The sequence below is a fragment of the Salmo salar genome, chromosome ssa11 (assembly GCF_905237065.1).
Source record: "Salmo salar chromosome ssa11, Ssal_v3.1, whole genome shotgun sequence".
In the NCBI taxonomy this organism is placed as follows: Eukaryota; Metazoa; Chordata; class Actinopteri; order Salmoniformes; family Salmonidae; genus Salmo; species Salmo salar.
Window position 1 is genome coordinate 74,194,467 of NC_059452.1, and position 25,833 is coordinate 74,220,299.

The 25,833-nt window shown below is 40.4% G+C and overlaps 1 protein-coding gene and 1 pseudogene across 3 annotated transcripts in view; both read right to left on the bottom strand.

Moving 5' to 3' along the window:
- The window catches only part of LOC106563143 (erbin), a 137,250-nt gene extending 127,599 nt beyond the window's left edge, over positions 1-9,651 (bottom strand). For all 3 annotated transcript variants that reach the window (XR_001319187.2, XM_014128409.2, XM_014128408.2), the window contains exon 1: positions 8,999-9,651. The gene's annotated coding sequence lies outside the window, so the exon portion shown is untranslated. The remainder of the gene's footprint in view (positions 1-8,998) is intronic.
- Positions 9,652-12,283: 2,632 nt separating this feature from the next.
- LOC106563149 (thimet oligopeptidase-like) lies at positions 12,284-23,135 on the bottom strand (annotated as a pseudogene).
- Between the last annotated feature and the right edge of the window lie 2,698 nt (positions 23,136-25,833).

A 25,833-nucleotide genomic window follows, 5' to 3' on the forward strand; every position in this document is an offset into this window, starting at 1 on the left:
ACAAGTGTAAATTGATCACCTCACTTAAGTTCTGCTGCAGGAGTGACTTACCTCACGAAGTTCCCATTTTGATCATTGTGCTTTTTTGTAAACAAACACGTGACTGGCTGAAATTGCTTTTTTTGGGAAACTATCCCATGTCTTTTTCCAAATACCCCGGTATACCGCCCAAGCCCCAATTTTCTGACATTTTAATTGCAAAGTCATGTCTTTCAAGTTAATATCACAACACATTTTACCAATCAGTGAGGTAAAGTTGTTAAAGTATTCAATAATTTAGCAGTGTATTTGAGATGGAATCAAAGCATTAGAATGTACCAGAGGCCACCAAAAGAGCTCGTTCTGCAACCCCCTTCCCCCCCCCCCCCGTGAATACACTAGCACTCGAGAGAAAGGGTTCCGTACATGTTAATAGAAACATTCCATAGCACTTACACACTCACTCAGACCCGACGCATTGCTCTGTAGTAATGGATCTGGAGGATGAGTCTAAATATTTCCTTTCCAGGGGGAGGAAAGGATCAGGTCATTGCGAAGCAGAAGATGGCTCCATGGAAAATGCCATAAATCACTACGGTAAGGTTTGACTGGTGAGAGGGGCCTTAACTTCAATGCATCATTGTTGCCTGCCGTGTCAGCTTTTTGCCATGCTGAGGAAGCAATGAATCTAGAACTATTTGTTGAGAAAGAGCGAGTGCTAAAATAGTGGCACAACAACCGATTACATCCAGAGAAGAAACACTGAGCAAGGCAAAGGAAAAATACATGGTGTGTGCTTACAACAACATTGTCAGGGACATAACATCTTGTTTTGAGTGTCTAGCTTTGTATTGCTCCACCGATATCCTATTTTGTAAATGCCCTTTGATATTCTTCTGTGTTGTTCTGCAACTATTGAGTGACATGCACGGGTGGTTAGAGCAATACGGCCCATCACACGTTCTTGGTCATCAAGCAAAACAATATCAACATCTTCCTCAAATCAGAAATGTGCGAGTATGCCAAATATAGCTACAACGTCTTCCATTGGAGTGTGTTGGTTTAGTGGAAAATCTGAGGTCTTGGCGAATTCAAGTCAATTTCACATGAAATCTCTCTACATAATCCTCTTACGCAGCTGGTTATTTGAACAGGCGAGCCAGTGGAACTGGCATGATCAAAGATGGGCTTACATCCATAGAAATAGAATGAATAGAGTGGGCGTCCCCATTCAAGTCAATGACAGCATAATGGTTGGACTGGTGGCCATTGTGAGCACAGCCATATAAATAGAGAGTTAGGCCAGGTTTTAGAACAGCTGCCATGTTAGAACCCATATAAAACTCTATTCTTGAAATGTTGGTGATGTAGCAATACGAGAGCGCCTCTGACAGTTCCCTAAGAAATGACCCGCAAAACAGAGCAGCGAATTTAACATACATTTGTATTGATTAGCATTCGGGATAATGCATATCCAAGTCTTTACTGTGTTGTAGTGTCAACAAATTGCATATCTGGGTCTTTTTATAAATAAAATGGGGCCAACGTGTGACATTGGGATCAAAATTTCAAAATGGGTTGAAAAAAACAACCAAAAATGATATTTTCCATGCAGTACCACGTGTACTTAAAGGAATAAAATGTAATATATGCAAACTGACCCATAACTCCACCTATACACATAGTGAATAGTCCTGAGCCTGAATACACAAAACATTAACACTTTCCTTAATTTTCTCAAGGCTTAAAAATATATTTATTTAACCTGTCCCTTCATCTACACTGATTGAAGTGGATTTAACAAGTAACATCAATAAGGGATTCACCTGGTCAATCTATGTCATGGAAAGAGCAGGTGTTCATACATACATGAGCAAGTCAAATTCAAGGACGTTCAGGGACATTTTCAAGCACTTATTTGTAGTTTTCAGGGACCTCATGTTATACAATTGTATAATTTATATAATTGTACATAAAGGTCTAATATAGCATGAAAAAAAGCGTAAAAGAAAAACTAGGCCATTACCACTAAGAATAACTGATGTTTTAGACCTTGCCAATGCATTGATAAATGATTATTACGTTGTAAAATGTGTGAGAATAACGTGGACATTGGATGCAGGCATGGCGATCTTTCTGTAGCCTATGTGGCCAACGCAGGCACCCATAATAAATCCATGAATAGCGGTAGCATTAATCTCACCATCACGGTTTTTATAATGTGAAAATGACCAAAAACCAGGTTCCTTTTTTAATGGAAGGATTTGTATGGAAAGCCAAGTTGAAGCCAACAGATGTTGTCGTCGTCATAATAACCACACGTGATTTAACCGCAACAGAGTAGCGCAACACCCTTCAATTAAAGCAGCTGGAAACAAACTAAAGTGGCCACATCTCTCACAAAAACGGTGAATTTTTTTATTTTTATCATGGATACTTATAACGGAGCAAGATAACTTCTAAATTGGCTACAATAATTACAAGGCCTTTTCAAGCACCCAATTGAGGAAATGTCTGATTTTAAAGGTAGGCCTATTCCAGTAAACTACTTCAAGCCGCGTATTGTTTAAAATGGCAGGTCTAACATGGAAAACAAAATGTATGTCATGTTATTACATTACCAGATCATGCTGTGAATAAGCCCACTAGGCTACGTAATTTGTAATCATTATATCCAGAATAATTAATAGGAATAACGTTGAGTGTTGCGCAATAGTCCATTTTACACAATTGCGCTGTGTCCAATCCGAGGCAAAAAAACATAAAATCATTACCTTGATGCTTTCTCTGTTTAATCTAATGAGACCCTGCTGTAAATCAAGCAGAAAACAGATGATCAACAATTCGCTAGGGATATTATAGCCACAAACCGTCTTTACCGGCATAATGAATGAGACACCAATATATTCTGGACATTCCTCGCGAACACCTTTTTTTCAGCACTTGGACTGTTGTTGCATCACATGCGCTATCACAACAGCTGTTCATCACTTGACAGCCATTTGGAAAATTCCTTCCTAGATCAGATGATGACGTGTGAAAATATCACAACGTAATTTATCAGCTGGACACCAGATGCGTATCCAACAAGTATTATCCAGAAGTATTGAAGAACCACTTTATTGTTAGTATCAATATAGGTTTTAAATATCAAGGTGACTCTTTCGGTTAGAAGCATTCGATTTTGCAATCCCGTTTATTATATTGATTTGTGTGCCCGTGAAAACTGTTTTCACCATGTAACATATGACACGAAACGTTACTTAATTACACTGCATTTGAGAGCTCTATACAAAGAAAAAAATAACTGTCCGACAGCAAGATCCAGGATTCTTAAAGGATTCAAGTTCAATGTCTAATTTAACTGATTAATGCTTAATATATGATTAACGATAACTTACACTGCCATAAATGCATGGACAGAAAAGTAATGTTTTGTCACACAATTTTGGACAAATCAGTCAAGACACCAACCATGATAAAGGATTAAACAGGTTTTAAACCAACTCGTACATTTGATTGAATATAGATCACCCATATACAGTATACAGTCGTGGCCAAAAGTTTTGAAATATTCATTCAAGTCTGCTGCCTCAGTTTGTATGATGGCAATTTGCATATACTCCAGAATGTTATGAAGAGTGATCAGATGAATTGTAAAGTCCCTCTTTGCCATGCAAATGAACTGAATCCCCAAAAACATTTCCACTGCATTTCAGCCCTGCCACAAAAGGACCAGCTTGACGAGGACAAAGCTGGAGATCACTCAGTCATGCTGATTGAGTTCGAATAACAGACTGGAAGCTTCAAAATGAGGGTGGTGCTTGGAATCATCGTTCTTCCTCTGTCAACCATGGTTACCTGCAATGAAACACATGCAGTCATCATTGCTTTGCACAAAAAGGGCTTCAAAGGCAAGGGTATTGCTGCCAGTAAGATTGCACCTAAATCAACCACTTATCGGATCATCAAGAACTTCAAGGAGAGCGGTTCAATTGTTGTGAAGAAGGCTTCAGGGCGCCCAAGAAAGTCCAGCAAGCGCCAGGACCGTCTCCTAAAGTTGATTCAGCTGCGGGATCGGGGCACCACCAGTACAGAGCTTGCTCAGGAATGGCAGCAGGCAGGTGTGAGTGCATCTGCACGAACAGTGAGGCGAAGACTTTTGGAGAATGACCTGGTGTCAAGAAGGGCAGCAAAGAAGCCACTTCTCTCCAGGAAAAACATCAGGGACAGACTGATGTTCTGCAAAAGGTACAGGGAATGGACTGCTGAGGACTGGGGTAAAGTCATTTTCTCTGATGAATCCCCTTTCCGATTGTTTGGGGCATCCGGAAAAAAGATTGTCCGGAGAAGACAAGGGGAGCGCTACCATCATTCCTGTGTCATGCCAACAGTAAAGCATCCTGAGACCATTCATGTGTGGGGTTGCTTCTCAGCCAAGGGAGTGGGCTCACTCACAATTTTGCCGAAGAACACAGCCATGAATAAAGAATGGTACCAACACATCCTACGAGAGCAACTTCTCCCAACCATCCAGGAACAGTTTGGTGACGAACAATGCCTTTTCCAGCATGATGGAGCACCTTGCCATAAGGCAAAAGTGATAACTAAGTGGCTTGGGGAACAAAACATCGATATTTTGGGTCCATGGCCAGGAAACTCCCCAGACCTTAATCCCATTGAGAACTTGGTCAATCCTCAAGAGGCGGGTGGACAAACAAAAACCCACAAATTCTGACAAACTCCAAGCATTGATTATGCAAGAATGGGCTGCCATTAGTCAGGATGTGGACCAGAAGTTAATTGACATCATGCCAGGGCAGATTGCAGAGGTCTTGAAAAAGAAGTGTCAACACTGCAAATATTGACTCTTTGCATCAACTTCATGTAATAGACACATATGAAATGCTTGTAATTATACTTCAGTATTCCATAGTAATATCTGACAAATATCTAAAGACACTGAAGCAGCAACCTTAGAAAATTAATATTTGTGTTATTCTCAAAACTTTTGGCCACGACTGTAGGTAGGCCTACAGCACATATCCCACAACATACTGCTGCTCTGTCATTTTGGGCACATGATGAGCATGAGGGGGAAGGGAAAATATATAGTACGCATGGCAACCATCCTAATTTTCTAATGTAATTGTGCATTATTTAACACTTTCACCTACAATAGCAATTAGCCTAATGTAAGCCCTGCCTATGGCTTCAAAAACTAAGTGGAAATTGAAATAATCATAGAAACTTTTCAATTGTAATAGGTAGGGCCCTAAGGAGTTTATTTTCAGAAACAAAACGGGCCGAATCACTGAGTCAGCCAGGTGTCGGTTACATATTCTCTTTGTTCAACACCATCAGGGCAAGACATCTTGTCTCGTGGAACATGAAAGCAGGAATAGTGATACAAATAAGAAATACAATTTAAATCGATAGTTACATATCGGGATATTATTTGACGATATACCTTATCTTTTTGACAATATCGCAATATTATTTTTGAGCTAGTTGACTGTAATTGCATTAAAACTCAGTATTTTCCCTTCCTTTTTCCATATTTTTAGATAGGGAGCCAATCTGTTATCAGCACTTATTACCGTGACTGATCAAAGCCATGAGAAAACAAGTTCTCTCTTGTCCCTCGGGAGAAGACATACGGTGAGCATTATGTATGGAATATTGAAAGACAAAATCACATTCATGAATTGCAATACATACCATATCGGCACCTAAGTATTGTGATAATACTGTATAGTGAGGTCCCTCGCAATTCCCATCCCTAAGCAGGAAGTAAACAAGTGAACAAAAAAGTTGAGATGGAGGAAGAGTACTTCCATATTGAGTCAATGTGGAGGTATTGGTTCTATTCGAACAAAAATTTGAATGAGAGAGAGAGAACAGATTATTATTTTGTTTAGGCTACATGTGGCTTTGGCTATCTAGAGCAGTGGTCACCAACCGGTCGATCGCCATCTTCAAGGCATTCCTAGTCGTTTACCAAACATTTCTGTAGAAAAGCCAATGATAAAGGCATTAAAGGCCTGCGCTGTTGACAGTAGGTGCACTTGATTCAAAAGCCCTACACATCGGGTAGGCCGTGTTCCCATTTTGAACCATTTCATTTGTCTGAAAAGAAGTGGGGAGAAAAAAAAAAGAAAAAAAAAGCCTACCCCGCAGACCGGGAGATTTGTGGCTAAATCGAATGTGCCTACTGCATGGGCCAATCAGATAGCTCAAATCACTGTCAAATCACTGTGCCTACAGCTTCCACGATCCCGGCCACAGCAAAGTTTGATACCAGCCTACATGAGATTACATAACTTTTAAAACCATGACCAGAGAGCGACTGTCAAAGAATACAGCAAAGACCTGCTGTTTTTATGAGTGAGTTCATGTCTAAGTTTTTATTCAGCACTGTCACTGTTTTTATTCAACACTATTACAAAACATGCCTCTCCCTACTTCCACTCGCGCTGCAATGAATGAGTAGTCAAGTGTATCGATAGCCCTGCGTTTTCATAAGGAAGATGGTGTCCCCTCTCTCTGGTCAGCCTCACCGGAAGAAAGGAGAGAGCAGGGACCATGAGAGGCGGACCCTCCGCTGAGACTTATTCTGTGTTCAAAACAACTGGGAACTAGGAAATATCTGACTTCAGTGCCTTCAAGACAACTGGAAACTCCAAAAATAAAAAAGAACCGGTCATCCATCTTGGAAATCCAAGTCGGAAACTCTGGCATCTTTCTAGAGCTCTGACTTTCTGACCTGAAAAGCACCGACGTCATGATCTGACCTCTTTCACTTGACCTCAGTCATTTTCTATTAAAAAGGTATCTTTACTTTTACTAAAGAATGACAATTGGGTACTTTTTCCACCACTGCCAAAATACAAGTGGCCTACTTCCTTATAGCAAGGCTTGGTTGGTCAAATCTGATTATACAATCAAATCACCCTCATACATTTTCTTATTAAACCTTGCATTGGTAACCGGTATGAACATGCCAGGAAAGGAAATGCTACAGCCTACACTTTGCCTACAAGACTTCAACAAAACCATGGTCAGTCTAAAACCAAAATCACAATCAATCTTACCAACAAGCCTAGTCAAAGAACAAATAATTCAACATGGGCCAAATTTGAATTGGCTGTTCTACAGGACTGCAATCAGAGAGGGAGCCGAGGACCATTGCGTGTAATATGTTCACTCACGTCCACTGCTGTACATTGCTATGAAATTCTAAACTACCTGTAAGAGGATGGCGCTGTTACCAAGAAGCTTAAACTTGCAGGCTAACAGAAACCAGATGGAGAGAATTTATTTGGCACATCTTAGATAGCTAACTTAATAGTTATAATCTATATAGCTGACAAACAGTACTGAATTTCATACAAGTGTAAATTGATCACCTCACTTAAGTTCTGCTGCAGGAGTGACTTACCTCACGAAGCTCCCATTTTGCTCGTTGTGCTTTTTTGTAAACAAACACGTGACTGGCTCAAATCGCTGTTTTGGGTAACCATCCCATGTCTTTTTCCAAATACCCTGGTATATACGGTATACCGCCCAAGCACCATTTTCCAGAAATGTTAATTGCAAGTCATGTCTTTCTAGTCAATATCACAACACATTTTACCAATCTGTGAGGTAAAGTTGTTAAAGTATTCAATAATTTAGCATTAGAATGTACCAGAGGCCACCAAAATTCACCCCCGTGCCTTGTCTTTCATTTTCCTGTTACCAGGATGGCTCAGATGTCAAAGCAACAGGATCACCTTTGGACAGTTCTAATAACCTGAGGTGTTAGTTTGGCCTGGGTAAGTGTGTGTGTGCTGGTGCTAAATAGTCAGCCTGATAATCCAGTGAAGATGAGCCTGCCTACCAAGAGCCTACAATCCCCTGAATCAACCTTATCTTGTTTGCTAGATTCATCACCTGCTAATTATCTAAACTCACTAACCACAAAAGCTACACAAAGCAGTCATACATTTTTAAAAAAAATTATAAATTCAAACAGGTTTTACTTGGCATAGACAAAGCATACGGTGACTCACAGGTAAAGCTTGTAATAGCCTACTTATCCAGGGTAAATACAAAATCATAGATGTTTGCATATTAAATAGAAATTCACAGCTTCATGGTTTTATAAAATGTACACCTCCCATTTTAAAATCCCAGAGTCATTGTAGGGTTTCGGTCTAGCTAGCTAATCATTCTAGAATGAGAATGTCATTGGATAACTCCATTTTTAACACTAAGGTTACCATATCAGATAAATCCGTCGTGAGATTAGCCTCACTGGCTTGCATTAAAATACATGATCAAACCCAGCAGATTAAAATTAGCCTGGCTAATCGTATTAGTAAAGGTGAAAGCTAATGAAAAAGCCAAGATGTCGAGTACAGGTCAAGACATCTGTCCTAAAACACGAACTGAAGGTATTCGGCACATGAAGTGATTAACAACATGCATTTAATCTCGTTATTTACAGTTCTATTGGCCTCTTATTTCCTTCCGCATTATACTGATTGTCAATAAAGAGGTCTCATGCCTTTATCTGTGTCACGCCTATGGAACGACTGCATTATCCAATATGTTAGCCAGCATGAAACATTGTCAGATAGCAATTAATTGGGTTGTTGGTCGCCTACTAGCTAGTAGGGTTAGGGTTACATAGTTAAAACAGAAAGTACACGGTAGATTTGACATTCCAGTTTAGGAAAACAAAAACAATAGTAATTGTCAGATTGTGATATTCCAGTCTGTAAAACTAACAACAACCTATCTAGTTTGCTATAACAGAATATAGCTAACTAGCCAAAGCCATTCCATTAGTAATTGTGAGCTTGCCAACACTTTCGTAAGGAAATCCACCTGTGAAGAGTGCAAGTTAGCGAGAACACACACACAGACACACACACCAAGAACCACACTAGCCAACCGCTAGTTTGCTAGCTAGCTAACGCGTTACAGCAAAGTGGTAATGGTAGAACAAGTGTTGTTAACTGATTTCACTTACCGTAAAATAATGTCAAATTTGTTATAAAGTCCGGAAATTGCTTAAAAACCACGAAACTTTTCAACTGTATAAATTCGCTGGCCGACTACGTTTTCCCCTTCAAGCATCCACTCAAAGTACACTTAGCGTTAGCTAGCTAGATAACTGGCTAGCTATCCAGTTAGCAAACGCATTCTTTCGCGAGAGACCAATCCCCTCGAAAGTTGTTTAGCATTCCGAGTTTGCGTCTCGCTGAAAAACAGTGTCCAGTGTGTCAGACAAACAAAAAGTAATGACTAAAATAAACGTGGGACACACAAGTATTCGATTTGATAAGATATTTGGGTTAAAAATATAAAAAGGAACATTAAAATGAATCCAAAATGTCCACAACAGCCAATGAAATTGCTACAAGCAACAACAAAAAAATCCACCACCACGAAAGAAGAATCCTTTCCTTTGAAGAACGCCGCGCCGAAATGTTTTCAATCCTAATCTCCCGTTCTTTTTGCCATTCAAAAAATTATACATACATCTTGTTTGTAGTAAAAACACGCTACAATTCACGACGAAACACAGAGTTGGCCACAGACTGTCAAGCCAACACCAGTGTATGCTGCTGTATCGTTGGCCCAGTCAGTAAATCCAGTGGGGGCAACGACAACCCTGCATCTGATGGGCATGTTGATGTAACCAATGAAACTGGTGTATCAGTCGTTTGTAAATTATGTTCACCAATACGCTTTGTGGAGAGGTAGCTAGGACATATTTTACAGTATATTTTTCGCTGTTATGATACTTACTGCTCACAATTACTTGGAAGGTTATTTTAGATGTTATTTTACAAAAGAAAACAATGTACATTTGTTGTTGTGTGAACAAGACTTGCATTAGGTCCATTGAGGGATATGCACATGACAAAGGGGTACAGTCAGTCAAACAGAGTAAAGCGATGATAGTGATGGAATGTGTCACTGATGCATAATCATAATCGAGTTATTTTCCCTCCCTTCTTTGATGTAATAACCGCTGATACCATTTGAATAGATTAAAGTAATTATCCACTGATCCCCTGTGAAGATACATTGGGAAATAAGCGTTGTTGTGACATGACATAAATAATTACTCCCAAATACAACAGAGAGACTGAAGAGCATCAATGTAGCTAAAAGTGCAATAGTATATACTGCATTTGAACGAATATGAACTGCATTTGAAAGAATATGTTTTAGACATCACCTTGTGGGCAAATTCGATTTGAAATTGAGATTTTTCTACGATGTTCCAGCCTTTAGCCAGAGAGTGGTTTCCCAGACCAGGAACACATCTACCTCTGGACTGAAAAGCATGTCCAACTGAGAATCTCCATTGAAGTGCTTTTTAGTTTTAATCTTCATCCCGACCCTGGAAACTGGCCATAATGTACAATGGTCAGTGTGATGTATGATGTTCTGTCTCCCTCTTGTGGACACACACACACACACACACACACACACACACACACACACACACACACACACACACACACACACACACACACGCACGCACGCACGCACGCACGCGCGCACACACACACACATACATACATACACACAAAACAGTATTTGTATTAATTAAGGATTCCCATTAGCTGCTGCCAATCTTCCTGGGGTCCAAACACATTAAGGCACATAACAAAAAAAAAAAAAACAGTACATAATATGTCATTACACCACTACATATCATCACACCACTCCCTGTATACCAAGACTGCGTGGCATCACACAGTTCCCACTCCAATATCATCAAGTTCGTTGACCCCTTACAAAACAGATTGCAGTTTTGAAACTGTGGTAAAAGTGCAGTAGCTGCAGTTGACAGGTATTTTGGACGCAGTAATTGCAGAATACTGCACCCTAAGTGCACTTACACTGCAAAATTACAGCAGAATTTTTATTTGATTTTGGACACAGTATTTTCAGCTCTACTGCACACTAACTGCCGTTATACTGCAGTGTACTGCAGTTATACTGCACTCTGACTGCAATCTTTTTTCATAAGGGACAACACGACAGTAGTAGGCCTGATTACCAACAATGACGAGAGAGCCTAGGCACTCTGACGGTATGGTGCCAGGTAAACAACCTCTCCCTCAACGTCAGCAAAACAAAGGAGCTGATTGTGGACATCAGGAGGATCCAGGCTGGGCATGCTCCCATCCTCATCAACGAGACTGCCGTGGAGACGGTCAAAAACTTCAAGTTCCTTGGCATACACGTCTCAGAGGAGCGGAAATGGTCAAACCACACAGACACTGAAGAAACTCTGCCTGTCCTCGAGGGCCCTCACAGTGTTCTACAGGAGCATCATTGAGATCATACTGTTGGGTGCATCACAGCCTGGTACAGCAACTCCACCGCCGCTGACCGCAAGGCTCTACAGTTGGTACGTTCAGCCAAATGAACCACTGGATGCACACTGCCTGCCCTCCAGGACACCTACAACACCAGGTGCCGCAGGATGGCCAAGAAGATCATCAAGGACATCAGACACCTGAGCCACGGGCTGTTCTCCTCGCTTCCATCACTCAGATGTGGGCAGTATAGGAGCATCATGGCAAAAACTGTCAGAGTGCCAGTAGCTTCTACCCCCACACCATCAGGCTGCTGAATAGCCACTAGGCATCTAGATACCTGCTCCCCCTGTTCCCCTCCTGCCCCCCGGACTTCCTAATAATCTATCTACAACACAAAATGTATGTCTCTTCACATTCCGCGTTGTTCCATAAGGTGTAGTTAATCTGTTTTATTTAATCGAGCTTGTTTTGATAGTCTGACCATTGAAAAGACAAAAAGCAGAAGGACTGTTATTTCATTAATTCACAAACAGCTTCTTTTTTATTTAACCTTTAACTAGGCAAGTCAGTTAAGAACAAATTCTATTTACAATTTACAGCTTAGTGGTAGTAACAAGGGTTATTATGATTAAAGTACTTTTCACTGAAAACATAACACATGTATTGTCATCTTTTTGAGATAACTTTTCACATTGACCAAGTAAAAATAACCATACTTTTGCAGTTGCCTTTTCTGTTCCAAGCTTTGTCAGTATGTAAGACTGAAAATATAACATCAAATACCAAGGTAGCACAGCATTTCTCACACAAAAACAAGCCGTTTTAAGTGAGTGAACACTCCCACCTTACTATTATAGTGCTCAAACAATTAACACAATACAACATGGCAACTCCAATACAATAACATCAGGTATATCAACTGTATAAAAAGAAAAACATATTGTCATCTGGAGTGAGAGCGATAGGGGGGGTCAGTGATGACCATTCATTGTTCCCTCAGCTTTGGCCAATCCCTTGCATTGAAAGAACGCATCCTGGCAAGGTTCACGACCCAGGAAGGTCTTCAGCATGTCCCTTCCATCGACAGAGCCACCAGCCTCCAGATTCACCCTCTTGTACTCCTTCACCACCTGATGATAAGATGGGCATACAGAACATGTCAGTCAAAAGAAACTTAATGCTTAAATGCAAGATATTCCTCTCTACTAGAGTGTGTGGGTACATAAGAGTAAATCATGATAAATTGTGTACAGTGCCTTGCGAAAGTATTCACCCCCTTGGCATTTTTCCTATTTTGTTGCCTTACAACCTGGAATTAAAATTCATTTTTGGGGAGTTTGTATCATTTGATTTACACAATATGCTTACCACTTTGAAGATGCAAAATAATTTTTTATTGTGAAACAAACAAGAAATAACACAAAAAAAACTGAAAACTTGAGCATGCATAACTATTCTACCCCCCAAAGTCAATACTTTGTAGAGCCACCTTTGCAGCAATTACAACTGCAAGTCTCTTGGGGTATGTCTCTATAAGCTTGGCACATCTAGCCACTGGGACTTTTTCCCATTTTTCAAGGCAAAATTGCTCCAGCTCCTTCAAGTTGGATGGGTTCCGCTGGTGTACAGCAATCTTTAAGTCATAGCACAGATTCTCAATTAGATTGAAGTCTGGGCTTTGACTAGGCCATTCCAAGACATTTAAATGTTTCCCCTTAAACCACTCAAGTGTTGCTTTAGCAGTATGTTTAGGGTAATTGTCCTGCTGGAAGGTGAACCTCCCAGTCTCAAATCTCTGGAAGACTGAAACAGGTTTCCCTCAAGAATTTCCCTGTATTTAGCGCCATCCATCATTCCTTCAATTCTGATCAGTTTCCCAGTCCCTGCCGATGAAAAACATCCCCACAGCATGATGCTGCCACCACCATGCTTCACTGTGGGGATGGTGTTCTCAGTGTCCAAAGAAGGGCATCAGAGGATAGTGATGAGGGTATGAAGTCACCTTGTGTTTGGTTTGCACCAGACATAGTGTTTTCCTTGATGGCCATAAAGCTACATTTTAGTCTCATCTGACCAGAGTACCTTATCCATATGTTTGGGGAGTCTCCCACATGCCTTTTGGCTAACACCAAACGTGTTTGCTTATTTTTTTCTTTAAGCAATGGCTTTTTTCTGGACACTCTTCCGTACAGCCCAGCTGTGTACGGCTTAAAGTGGTCCTATGGACAGATACTCCAATCTCTGCTGTGGAGCTTTGTAGCTCCTCAGGGTTATCTTTGGTCTCTTTGTTGCCTATCTGATTAATGCCCTTGCCTGGTCCGTGAGTTTTGGTGGGCGGCCCACTCTTGGCAGGTTTGTTGTGGTGCCATATTCTTTCAATTTTTTAATAATGGATTTAAAAGGGATCCGTGGGATGTTCAAAGTTTCTGATATTTTTTTATAACCCAACGCTGATCTGTACTTCTCCACAACTTTGTCCCTGACCTGTTTGGAGGGCTCCTTGCTCTTCATGGTGTCACTTGCTTGGTGGTGCCTCTTGCTTAGTGGTGTTGCAGACTCTGGGGCCTTTCAGGACAGGTGTATATATACTGAGATCATGTGACAGATCATGTGACACTTAAATAATGTCCACCTGTGTGCAATCTAACTAATTATGTGACTTCTGAAGGTAATTGGTTGCACCAAATCTTATTTAGGGGCTTCATAGCAAAGGGGGTGAATACATATACATGCACCACTTTTCAGTAAAAAAATGTGTAGAATGTTTTGAAACAAGTTATTTTTTTCATTTCACTTCACCAATTTGGACTATTTTATATATGTCCATTACATGAAATCTAAATTAAAAAAAAAAAATTAATTACAGGCTGTAATGAAACAAAATAGGAAAAACGCCAAGGGGGTGAATACTTTTGTAAGGCACTGTAATATTACACACGCAGAAGCATTCGAAGATGCTTGCCAATCAAAGGGAACTTGCAGACTTAAAATCTCTTTCTTCTTAAAACTATAGATGAATAAAAAATGAATATGGTAACTCAAGATGTATACCTTAGAGTTCATCATTCCTCTCTATTTTAAAACGACTGACGAAGATGCCCATGGAGTAGACCTCACTCCACAGGTAGCCATAGTACTGGCCATCGTAGCCTCCAGCCAAGTGACTGAAACTGGCTGTCATATTAGTGCCTGGAGGAAAAGTAATCATTTTGTATTCTTTGAGAACAATACATCCGTACAGGAGGAACATTGCTTTAAATTGTCCATTCATATTCTAATTAAAATTACATTATATTGTCACTGGTGTGAGACCTGGAGTAGCGGGGATCCCCAGGATGTCTTGGCAGTGCTTGGCAAACACCTTGGCAGTGTCCGCTTGGGATTTGGTGTGCAGAGAATGGGCCACTTTACTGAGCACTACCTGACGCTGGTTCATCAGACTTGAACAAGTCAGGCACAGGAGTGGGAGTATATTGGATGTCAAGTTATTTTATGGTATTTTAACAAATATTTTAGATTTGAAGGGAACAGACATGCATGCTATCCAGTAGATATATACAGTACAATAGACCCAGTAGGATAGACCCAGTAGGATAGATCCAGTAGGATAGATCCAATAGGATCGATCCAATAGGATAGATGCACTACTTATTTCTTAGTTACCTTATTACATATGAATGGGTGAATTGGTGGAGAGGTTACTGTATGTGTGACCTCTGACCTGTGTTGGCGACTCAGGAGGCAATGAGTTTGTTGAGCAGATTGTCAGAGATGGGGCTCCTTCTCCCATCCCCGGTTCTCCAGAATCTGAAATGACACCTCCACAAAGTCTGTCTCCGCAAGGGTCCCACTGAACTCTGAGAACGTCATCTAGGGAGGGATTCATGGAGATTAGAAAACACTGTAGCTTTTCAGGAAGAGGCTGGTGATTATTGCGTCGAGGTTAGTGTTGAATGTGCACCCAATGAAACTTGAGTTAGCAACCAATGAAATGGATCTGTGCTTGACTTCATACTGTATTCTACTGGATATCCTATTTGTGGTGCTGCAGCAGAGAAGGCCAGCATTTCGTAGGCTTGGTTAAGTTGGTCTCTACGGCCGCCGCCGGCAGCCTATGTTTCCTATCAGCCCACGGACAGCCCGGCCTGAGCCTGCAGAAAGGACACACGATCAACGATTCAAAATCAAGCACGGTGTTAATCATGCTCTGGACCTTATAATTAGCCACAATAGTATGATATCTGCTATGGAAGCTTCAACGAAAGCAACTAGCTCTGCATCCCTACCAGGAATGTACAACTATAGCCCCGATAGCCCCATACAGTCCTGCTGATGTTCATACTTCCGTGGCCTTTCAGCTGGACTATCTGGGATGCAGGTCCAAGTAGAACTGGCCAATCTTCTCCCCGGTGGCCGTTTCCAGTACAGAGTAGAGGCTGACGTTGTCGTATCACACGCGGGCGTTGTTCACCCTCTTAAAGGTGAGCACCAGCAGGTCCTGTTAGATACTGAGCAGCCCCTCCGTCACCACCTCGGGAAGGAAATATTCGATCAGCTTGTCCTTGTCCACGGCAAACTTCACCTGCTCCACCTGGTTCATGTAGTAGGGCATGTCCCAGGCATTGATCTGTCCATCAAAGGCTTTTCACCGCATGGCACAGTCTCTGTTCTTCAGGGCCAGGATGTACTTCCTTTCCTTCAAGCACACCGGCTACAGTTTCTCCTAGAACTCACCTGTAAAGTAGAGGACATGTAAATTATATCAAAATGGAGTGGATGCCACCTCACCTCAATTTCAATTAGCTGTTTTATTTTCAAGTTTCTTTCCACAATTTATGATTATAGTGCTAGAAAAGTTATTGAAGCACAGAGGCTGCTGACTCATAAACATATTCCGGATCTGACTGTTGGTAAGACATTACCTATTTATTAAATATCTATTGCATTTATATGTGAATACTGTGTAATACAGTTCTACATTGATTTATTGATAGGCCATGAATACAGAAAGCATGCCAAGTGTTGGTATTCAAGTACATTCTTGGCGTGGGTACTCATTGCCAGTAGCTGTGCCACCTTTGACCTCAGCTCAGTCAGCTGCTCCAAAATGACTGTTTACCTGCAACAAGACGTAAAACATTAAACTTTCATAAATACTGCATGTTGACTTCTATGAGAACTCTTTGAACTCTATCAATAGATTTTTGAGACTTGAGAACAAGTGTCACGTTCGTCGAAAAGATGGGACCAAGGCGCAGCGGGAATGTGTATGCTCATCTTCTTTTATTACGAAGAAAACCAAAACAAACACTTAAACAAAAACAACGACGAAAAACCAGTCCTGTAAGGCACACAGCTTACATACGGAACAACTACCCACAAAAACCCATGGAAAAACACCCCTACTAAATAGGACCTTCAATTAGAGGCAACGAGGAACAGCTGCCTCCAATTGAAGGTCAACCCAATAAACTAAACATAGAAATAGAAAAACTACAACAAACATAGAAATATACTAACATAGAACATTAACCAAAAAACCCCGAAACACATCAAACAAACACCCCCTGCCACGTCCTGACCAAACTACAATAACAAATAACCCCTTTACTGGTCAGGACGTGACAACAAGGGTATTCAACAGACAAAGTGCATAAACTTGTCTTGGCAATAGAAATAGATGGTCCTGAACTAGTTGGCTAAACTTACTATGTTATTGAATTTTTTCTGAATTTCTGAAGGAACTGCACCCCTTGGCACCCTTATAATTCCAAACTTTGTTATAGTAGATGCCAAGTGGCATACCAACATTGCAGATTTAAAAAAATCAATCAACCAACCAACCAAACAAACAATAAATCAATGAATAAAACAATACATTAATCTATTATCAATATGATTTGTATAGCACTTTTACAAGTACAAGTGGACCAACAGCAGGATGTTACCTCCTTACACTTGCTGTGGAAAGCAGTCTCCATCTTCCTCTTCATTTTTTTATTTTTTTTTATTTCACCTTTATTTAACCAGGTAGGCTAGTTGAGAACAAGTTCTCATTTACAACTGTGACCTGGTCAAGAATAAAGCAAAGCAGTTCGACACATACAACAACACAGAGTTACACATGGAATAAACAAAAATACAGTCAATAATACAGTAGAAAACAATCTATATACAGTGTGTGCAAATGAGGTAAGATAAGGGAGGTAAGGCAATAAATAGGCCATGGTGGTGAAGTAATTACAATATAACAATTAAACACTGGAGTGATTGATGTGCAGAAGATGAATGTGCAAGTAGAGATACCGGGGTGCAAAGGAGCAAGATAAATAAATAAATACAGTATGGGGATGAGGTAGTTGGATGGGTTATATTACAGATGGGCTATGTACAGGTGCAATGATTGTGAGCTGCTCTGACAGCTGGTGCTTAAAGCTAGTGAGGGAGATATGAGTCTCCAGCTTCAGTGATTTTTGCAGTTCGTTCCAGTCATTGGCAGCAGAGAACTGGAGCGTACAGGTCGCAATGGTGGGTAGTATATGGGGCATTTGTGACAAAACGGATGGCACTGTGATAGACTGCTTCCAATTTGTTGAGTAGCGTGTTGGAGGCTATTTTGTAAATGACATCGCCGAAGTCGAGGATCGGTAGGATGGTCAGTTTTACGAGGGTATGTTTGGCAGCATGAGTGAAGGATGCTTTGTTACAAAATAGGAAGCCGATTCTAGATTTAATTTTGGATTGGAGATGCTTAATGTGAGTCTGGAAGGAGAGTTTACAGTCTAACCAGACACCTAGGTATTTGTAATTGTCCACATATTCTAAGTTAGAACCATCCAGAGTAGTGATGCTGGACGGCGGGCAGGTGCGGGAGAGCGATCGGTTGAAGAGCATGCATTTAGTTTTACTTGCATTTAAGAGCAGTTGGAGGCAATGGAAGGAGAGTTGTATGGCATTGAAGGTTAGCTAACAGTGTCCAAAGAAGGGCATCAGAGGATAGTGGTGAGGGTATGAAGTCACCTTGTAACTCCAGTCCGCTGTCTTCTCCAGCCCATTCAGATAGCTATCCGCTAAAAAGCAAGGGTCAAAACCCAAATATTCTGAGAACATGGTAAGGATATATGAAGAATACATGACAAGGATACATGACTACAAGGATATACACTGAGAGGACAAATCATTAGGAGCACCTTCCTAATATTGATTTGCACCCCTTTTTCTCTCAGAACAGCCTCAATTCATCGGGGCATAGACTCTACAAGGTGTCAAAAGCGTTCCACAGGGATGCTGGCCCATGTTGACTCCAGTGCTTCCCACAGTTGTGTCAAGTCGGCTCTGGATGTCCTTGGGTGGTGGGCCATTCTTGAAACACACAGGAAACTGTTGAGCGTGAAAAACCCAGCAGCGTTGCAGTTCTTGACATACTCAAACCAGTGCACCTGGAACCTACTACCATACCCCATTCAAAGGCACTTAAATATTTTGTCTTGACCATTCACCCTCTGAATAGCACACATACACAATCCATGTCTCAATTGTCTTAAGGCTTACAAATAATTCTTTAACCTGTCTTCTCCCCTTCATCTACACTGATTGAAGTGGATTTAACAGGTGACATCAATACCGGATCATAGCTTTCACCTGGATTCACCTGGACAGTCTTTGCCATGGAAAGAGCAGGTGTTCGTCATGTTCTGTACACTCAGTGTATGAAGGACAATCATGAATAGTTCTTTCATTTCTGGTTCTGCTTGCTTAGTTCGTTTTCAGTGAATGTTAGAGCCATTGTTTCTACGTCATTCAGATTTTGGTTGAAGTTGATTGAGAGTTCACTGATGAGTTTTGACAATCGTATGATTTCCTTGAGAGAGAAAAAATTGCCACCTTGTATGAGAACTCTACAGTGTTGAAAAGTATAGACCATTACACTTTTAGCTCTACAAACCACATAACAGCCACATTTCAAATCTTCCCCCCAAAATGGTGTTGTCTTCACCACTTAAGTGCCACTGAGAAATCCTGTCCCTTATGTGTATGAAACTCCAAAGCTTGTATTACCTCCTGTATATCCTTTGACAAATGCAATCCTTTCCTCTTCCCTAATGTGATAGGACGGTCTAAGAATCTCTTGGCCTTAGTGTCCAGCTGCTTCTCCTGCAAGAAAACATCAGACCACTCTCTGAGGATGCACCTGTACCAAGTTGGCAGCATATTCAATATTTCTCATCTGTCCCATTGAACTGTGGCGCGATTTCTGTATGTGTGTGTGTGTGTGTGTGTAGTTCTGTCAGTCCGCCAGGTGTCCTCCTCAGGCAGGCGTTGGAGCAGTCTCCACCGTCACGTCTGTCAGTACCTACACAGCTTCTAGGGCCATGTGACAGTTAGGACTTAATCTGGACTCAATGAAATAGCTGTGGCCATGCAAACTACTTAAAGAAAAATTATATTTTGGTATTTGTTTCATTAGTCAAAATGCAAAAGGCATCATGACGAATGTATTTCTGTATATTGGAAGTTATATACAGTGCATTCAGAAGGTATTCAGACCCATTGACTTTTTCAACATTTTGTTACATTACAGCCTTATTCTAAAATGTTTTAAATTCATTTTTCCCTCATCAATCTACACACAATAACCCAAAATGACAAAGCAAAAACTGTTTTTTAGAAATGTTTACAAATGTATTACAATTAAAAACTGAAATATAACATTTACATAAGTGTTCAGACCCTTTACTCAGTACTTTGTTGAAGCACCTTTGGCAGAAATTACAGCCTCGAGTCTTCTTAGGTATGACACTACAAGCTTGGCACACCTGTATTTGGGGAGTTTCTCCCATTCTTCTCTGCAGACCCTCTCAAGCTGTCAGGTTGGATGGGGAGCGTCGCTGCACAGCTATTTTCAGGTCTCTCCAGAGATGTTCGATCGGGTTCAAGTCCAGGCTCTGGCTGGGCCACTCAAGCACATTCAGAGATTTGTCCCGAAGCCACTCCTGCGTTGTCTTGGCTGTGTGCTTAGGGTCGTTATCCTGTTGGAAGATGAACCTTCACCCCATACTGAGGTCCTGAGCACTCTGGAGCAGGTTTTCATCAAGGATCTCACTGTACTTTGCTCTGTTCATCTTTCCCTCGATCCTGACTAGTCTCCCAGTCCCTGCCGCCGAAAAGCATCCCCATAGCATGATGCTGCAACCACCATGCTTCACCGTTGGGATGATGCCAGGTTTCCTCCAAACATGACGATTGACATTCGGGCCAAAGCGTTCAATCTTGTTTCTCATGGTTTGAGTCTTTAGGTGCCTTTTGGCAAACTCCAAGCGGGCTGCCATATGCCTTTTACTGAGGAGAGGCTTCCGTTCAGCCACTCTACCATAAAGGCTTGATTGGTCGAGTGCTGCAGAGATGATTGTCCTTCTGGAAGGTTCTCCCATCTTCACAGAGAAACTCTGGAGCTGTGTCAGAGAGACCATCGGGTTCTTGGTCACCTCCTTGACCAAGGCCCTTCTCCTCCGATTGCTCAGTTTAGCCGGGTGGCCAGCTCTAGGAAGAGTCTTGGTGGTTCCAAACTTCGTCTATTTAAGAATGATGGAGGCCACTGTGTTCTTGGGGACCTTCAATGCTGCAGAAATTTGTTGGTACCATTCCTGATATATGTGCCGACACAATCCTGTCCTTCGACCTCATGGCTTGGTTATTGTCTGACATGCACTGTCAACTGTGGGACCTTAAATAGACAGGCTTGTGCCATTCCAAATGATGTCCAATCAATTGAATTTACCACAGGTGGACTCCAATCAAGTTGTAGATACATCTCAAGAATGATCAATGGAAACAGGATGCACCTGAGCTCAATTTTCGAGTCTCATAGCAAAGGGTCTGAATACTTTAGTAAATACGTTTTTTTATTTGTAATACATTTTCAAACATTTCTAAAAACCTGTTTTCGCTTTGTCATTATGAGGTATTGCGTGTAGATTGATGAGGGGAAAAATATTTCATATGTTTTTTAATAAGGCTATAACGTAACAAAATGAAGAAAAAGTCAAGGGGTCTGAATACTTTCTGAATGCACTGTATCTTGAAAACTTAATTGCTAAAATGCTAAACATTTTGGACCTATATCAGCAATGGACTAATGAAACAAAGACCAAAAGATAGTTTATTGGTGGAGTTTTCCTTTAAGTACAAAGGGTAATAAATAGTCTGGAGAGAACACTGTCTCCTCTCAGTGTTTTGGCAGTACACCCTCTTCCAGATGATTCATCCAAATCAATTGATTGATAATGAAATAACGTTTTATTATGTATGATATGTGAACATGATAGTCAGTGGAGTAACAGTGGTTTTAACCAGGATCAAGCCAGACCGTAATCAGGTCAAATTACAATTGTAGGCTAAATTATGAACCAATGGTATCAAATTAGTGCGCATTTAGAATGAATGAACTCTAGCCAAAGCCAACAACTTTATTATGTAACACCTCAAAATATAAATAATTTTACTCCTGCTCCATTTTTTTATCATAAATGATTTTGGCTATGTGTGTATGTGTATATTGTACTTATAATAATAGTTAGTTAATAGGCTCTTAAAGAAAAGATTCACCCATTTTGAATGTTATATAATATTGGGGCATTTCTGAGCGATGTTGGGGGTCATTTCATGTTTTCATGTATATCTGAGCTCTTGCCGTTCAAGCAGGCAGAAATACAGCCGGTATGACGAGTTCTGCATCATCGATATGGCGAGTTTTGCATCAAATGATGTCTGCTTGAACAGCAATAGCTCAGATATACATGAAAACATAAAATTACCCCAGGAATCGACAGAACATCGCTCAGAGATGCCGAAAAACAATATAACATTCAAAATGGGTGAATCTTTCCTTTAAAGACAGACAGCGTAATAACGTTGCCGCGAACAGCACCGGAGATACTGAGATGAACGAGATGCAAGAGTCTCACACAGTATCTGCGCATCTGCACATGTTTGCTTCACGTTGTTTACAGCATGGTAGCGAGGCAACCAAAACAGCAGAGAAGTTGAGCCTTGCGCTTTAACGTTCTATGTTGTTGCGGAAATTGACTCAATATGCTATTTACTTTCTGCATCTACATCATATCGCTGAGTCTACCTTTAACTAGTTAGTACAGTATGTTGTTGGTTAGTTGTAGCTTCTAGGCAATAACTCTCTGAAACACGTCTTCCCTATTACTCGTCTCCACTTCAAAGTCAGACAGCTTCTTGTTGGCCTCTGTGCTCACTGACCGCATCTCCTTACAAGCAGACATGTACTGGGAGAAATCCAGAACATGGCGCTGTGCTGGGGAACAAATGCAGGCAAGATAGAGGTGGCATATTCAACTGGTCCAGAGTAGACTATATAAATACATTATAAATTAGTGGACCAGGGAAGAAACAAAAGGAGGTTTATGTTCAAACAAATGGAGCAAAGTGTTGCCTAATTACTGTATAAACATGTGAAGTGAGAGACATCTCCATATAAAAGCTTATTTAAAAACACCTTTTGATCAACAAAGATCAGTGTGGCCAAGGTCAGACAATAACTTATCTGCATATTCGAATTTGGCACTGGTCAGGGCTTTTAAGGTGTTTTCAATGGACACCTGTTCTACATCCAGAGATCCGATGTCGTCGTAGACCTGTTTGATCCTCTGGACTAGGCTCCCTGTCATGTTCTTGATCTGGGGCCAGGTCCCATCACAGGGCATTCCCGTTGTTGCAGTCTGCTGAGTTACCTGCTGCGGCGACCTGGTAACAGTTTCTGGCAGCAGGTAACACCAGTCCATTCTGCAGGGTCATTCTCACACTGGGTTTAAAACCAGAAATTCTGGAGACAAAATAGAATTATTACAAGTAAATCACAAAAAAATCATGTGCATGACAGTACATTTGCAACTTTTTGTACATTTCATATAACCTCAATGTGATTTAATTCACTTGAAATACTGTAAATTCCAGGAAATATACTGAAATGCTAAGAAATCTAGGAAATATTTATCTTAAGCTCTAACCATCACACAAACCCATACTTAAACTTAATAGCACCAGTCTTTTTTAAAGCAAAGATTGTGTTCGGAGATAGACTGTTTAATACTTCATGCTAGATGATATTTGCTTTTATTAATGGCCTTCAAGACTTTCACATGATTGCCACTAACACTCTGATTCATTTACTAAATGACTGACAACTGATCCCACAACATGTATTAGTGAAGCAAGTGATTACAGGCCTAGTTAACCATAAGGCTATGTCATAAAATGGCTATGTTGTGCTTTTGTAAGAATAAAAAGTTGCTATTAAAATTAAATAAAAATATATAAAAGCATAACTGAAGTTTCCATAGGTTACTGTAGCAGTAATTTCAGGTGAAAAGGGAGAGAAATAGATGTTGCAGTGTGTAATCTGTCCTAGAAGATACATTGCCAATATTACTTACAGTACACAGAAAAAACATTTCTCTTCTTTTAACCTCAAATGACTATAGGGGTCCGTAATTATTGACACTCTTGATAAAGATTAGCAATAACGACTGTATAAAATAATTCAAATAATGAGTTATATTGTATGCTCCAAATTCTTTGAAATTATATTATAGTAATACAATTGCTCAGAGAAAGAGATTTTGTAATACTTTTTTTCACACAAAAAAAGGTAGGGGTCAAAATGATTGACACCCCTTAAGATCCTTATAAATAAAGTAGTCAAAAGTTGAGTATTTGGTCCCTAAGCTTGGTATTCTACAAACAAGCCCCCACTGTATATGATGAAACACTTCTTTCTGGCCAGTATTGCAAGTTCTTATTGACTACACTGTAACAACTGTCAGTGTTTCCCTAGCACTACACAGCTGATTCAAATAATTAACTCATCATAAACCTTTCATTATTTGAATCAGCTGTATAGTGCAGGGAAGAAAAAAAAAATCCACCCCTTGGGATCCCCAGGACCGAGTGAGGTAAGCGCTGATGTAAGTAGTAGCTCCACAACGTTGGGAAGGATTGGGGTCCCCCCCCCCAATTCTGAATAAGAGATCTGAAAGTCTAGGTTTGAGAACATTTGGCACTAATTATTGTGAGAAAATGTATTATAATTTTTTTTTATGAAGATTTTTTTTCTTCTCAGATCTTTAACCTAATGGTGGCGCTCTAAACATGTGCAAATTCCCATTAGAACACAACCATTTAAAAGTGCAGGGCTTGTGCAACGTGTCATACCTTTTTCATCTAACAGTAATGATATACAGTACCAGTCAAAAGTTTGGACAACTACTCATTCCAGGTTTAAAAAAATAAAAAATAATTCTACATTGTAGAATAATAGTGAAGACATCAAAGCTATGAAATAACACATGTAGTAACCAAAAAAGATTTAAACAAATCCAAATATATTTTATATTCAAGATTCTTGAAATTAGCTACCCTTTTCCTTGATGACAGCTTTGCACACAGTACCACAGTATGAGTCATAACACCTAGCAGTCAAACAAGGAAATGGTTCCAATCGTTTTTCCACCGGCCATTCCACGGATTTCAGAACTCGGTCCTCCAGAAAGTGGAAAGCAACACTTTTGCAGTTCTACTACTTGATATCTTTCAAAAATGCAGTGTTAGAAAGGATTACCTACACATAATGACCAGCTCATGTTATAGACAGAAGCGAGCTACATGGCAGATCAATCCGAACTCATCTCTTGGCATGTCCAGCCCATCCATTATCTCAGCCAATCATGGCTAGCGGGAAGTTTCCTACCTTTTTCCAAGGCTAAACCACCTTGGCTCATAATTTAACCATTTTATTCATATTTACAGATGGCATACAAGTTTGTTACTAAGGCCACATAAGGTTCACAAAAATAGAGTACCACAGTATCATAATACCCATAAAACCTAGCAGTCAAACAAGGAAATGGTTTCAATAATTTTTACACCATTAATTTTTCCCATCGGGCAATTTAGAAACACTCAAAATAAGGGCTGTGTTTCGTGTTGGCTTACACTGGAGTGATGTTTTCATAACCGTGTAAATCTCTCTAGGCCAAGGTGATTTTTATCAATATATTCGCCTGTATTTACCCCTCCCAAAATGAAATGCTAATTAGCTGATTATGTGGTTATCATAAAGAACTACAAATTCCATGATGATCTGGACGAGACTGCTGAATCGAGGCGAAGGGAAGAATCTCTGGATTAACTGTCTGTTAGCTAAATTTAGTGTTTAATATATTGCCTAAATTTCTTTAACAGTACAATTCTGTGAACTGTCTTGTGCAAATTTTAAATTGACACAATACCTGTTAGCAAAGACGTCAGCTAGAGATGACGTGCAGAAGCTTGCAGGGATTTGTAGTCTTGCATGATGTCTACTTTGAATCTAATTAGCATTTTCGAATATGAGAGTAAATAGAGCCGAATATATTGATTAAAGTCTCCTTGTCAGAGAGATTTACATGGTTATCAAATTGTCACACCACAGTAAGCCTACACGAAACACAGCCTT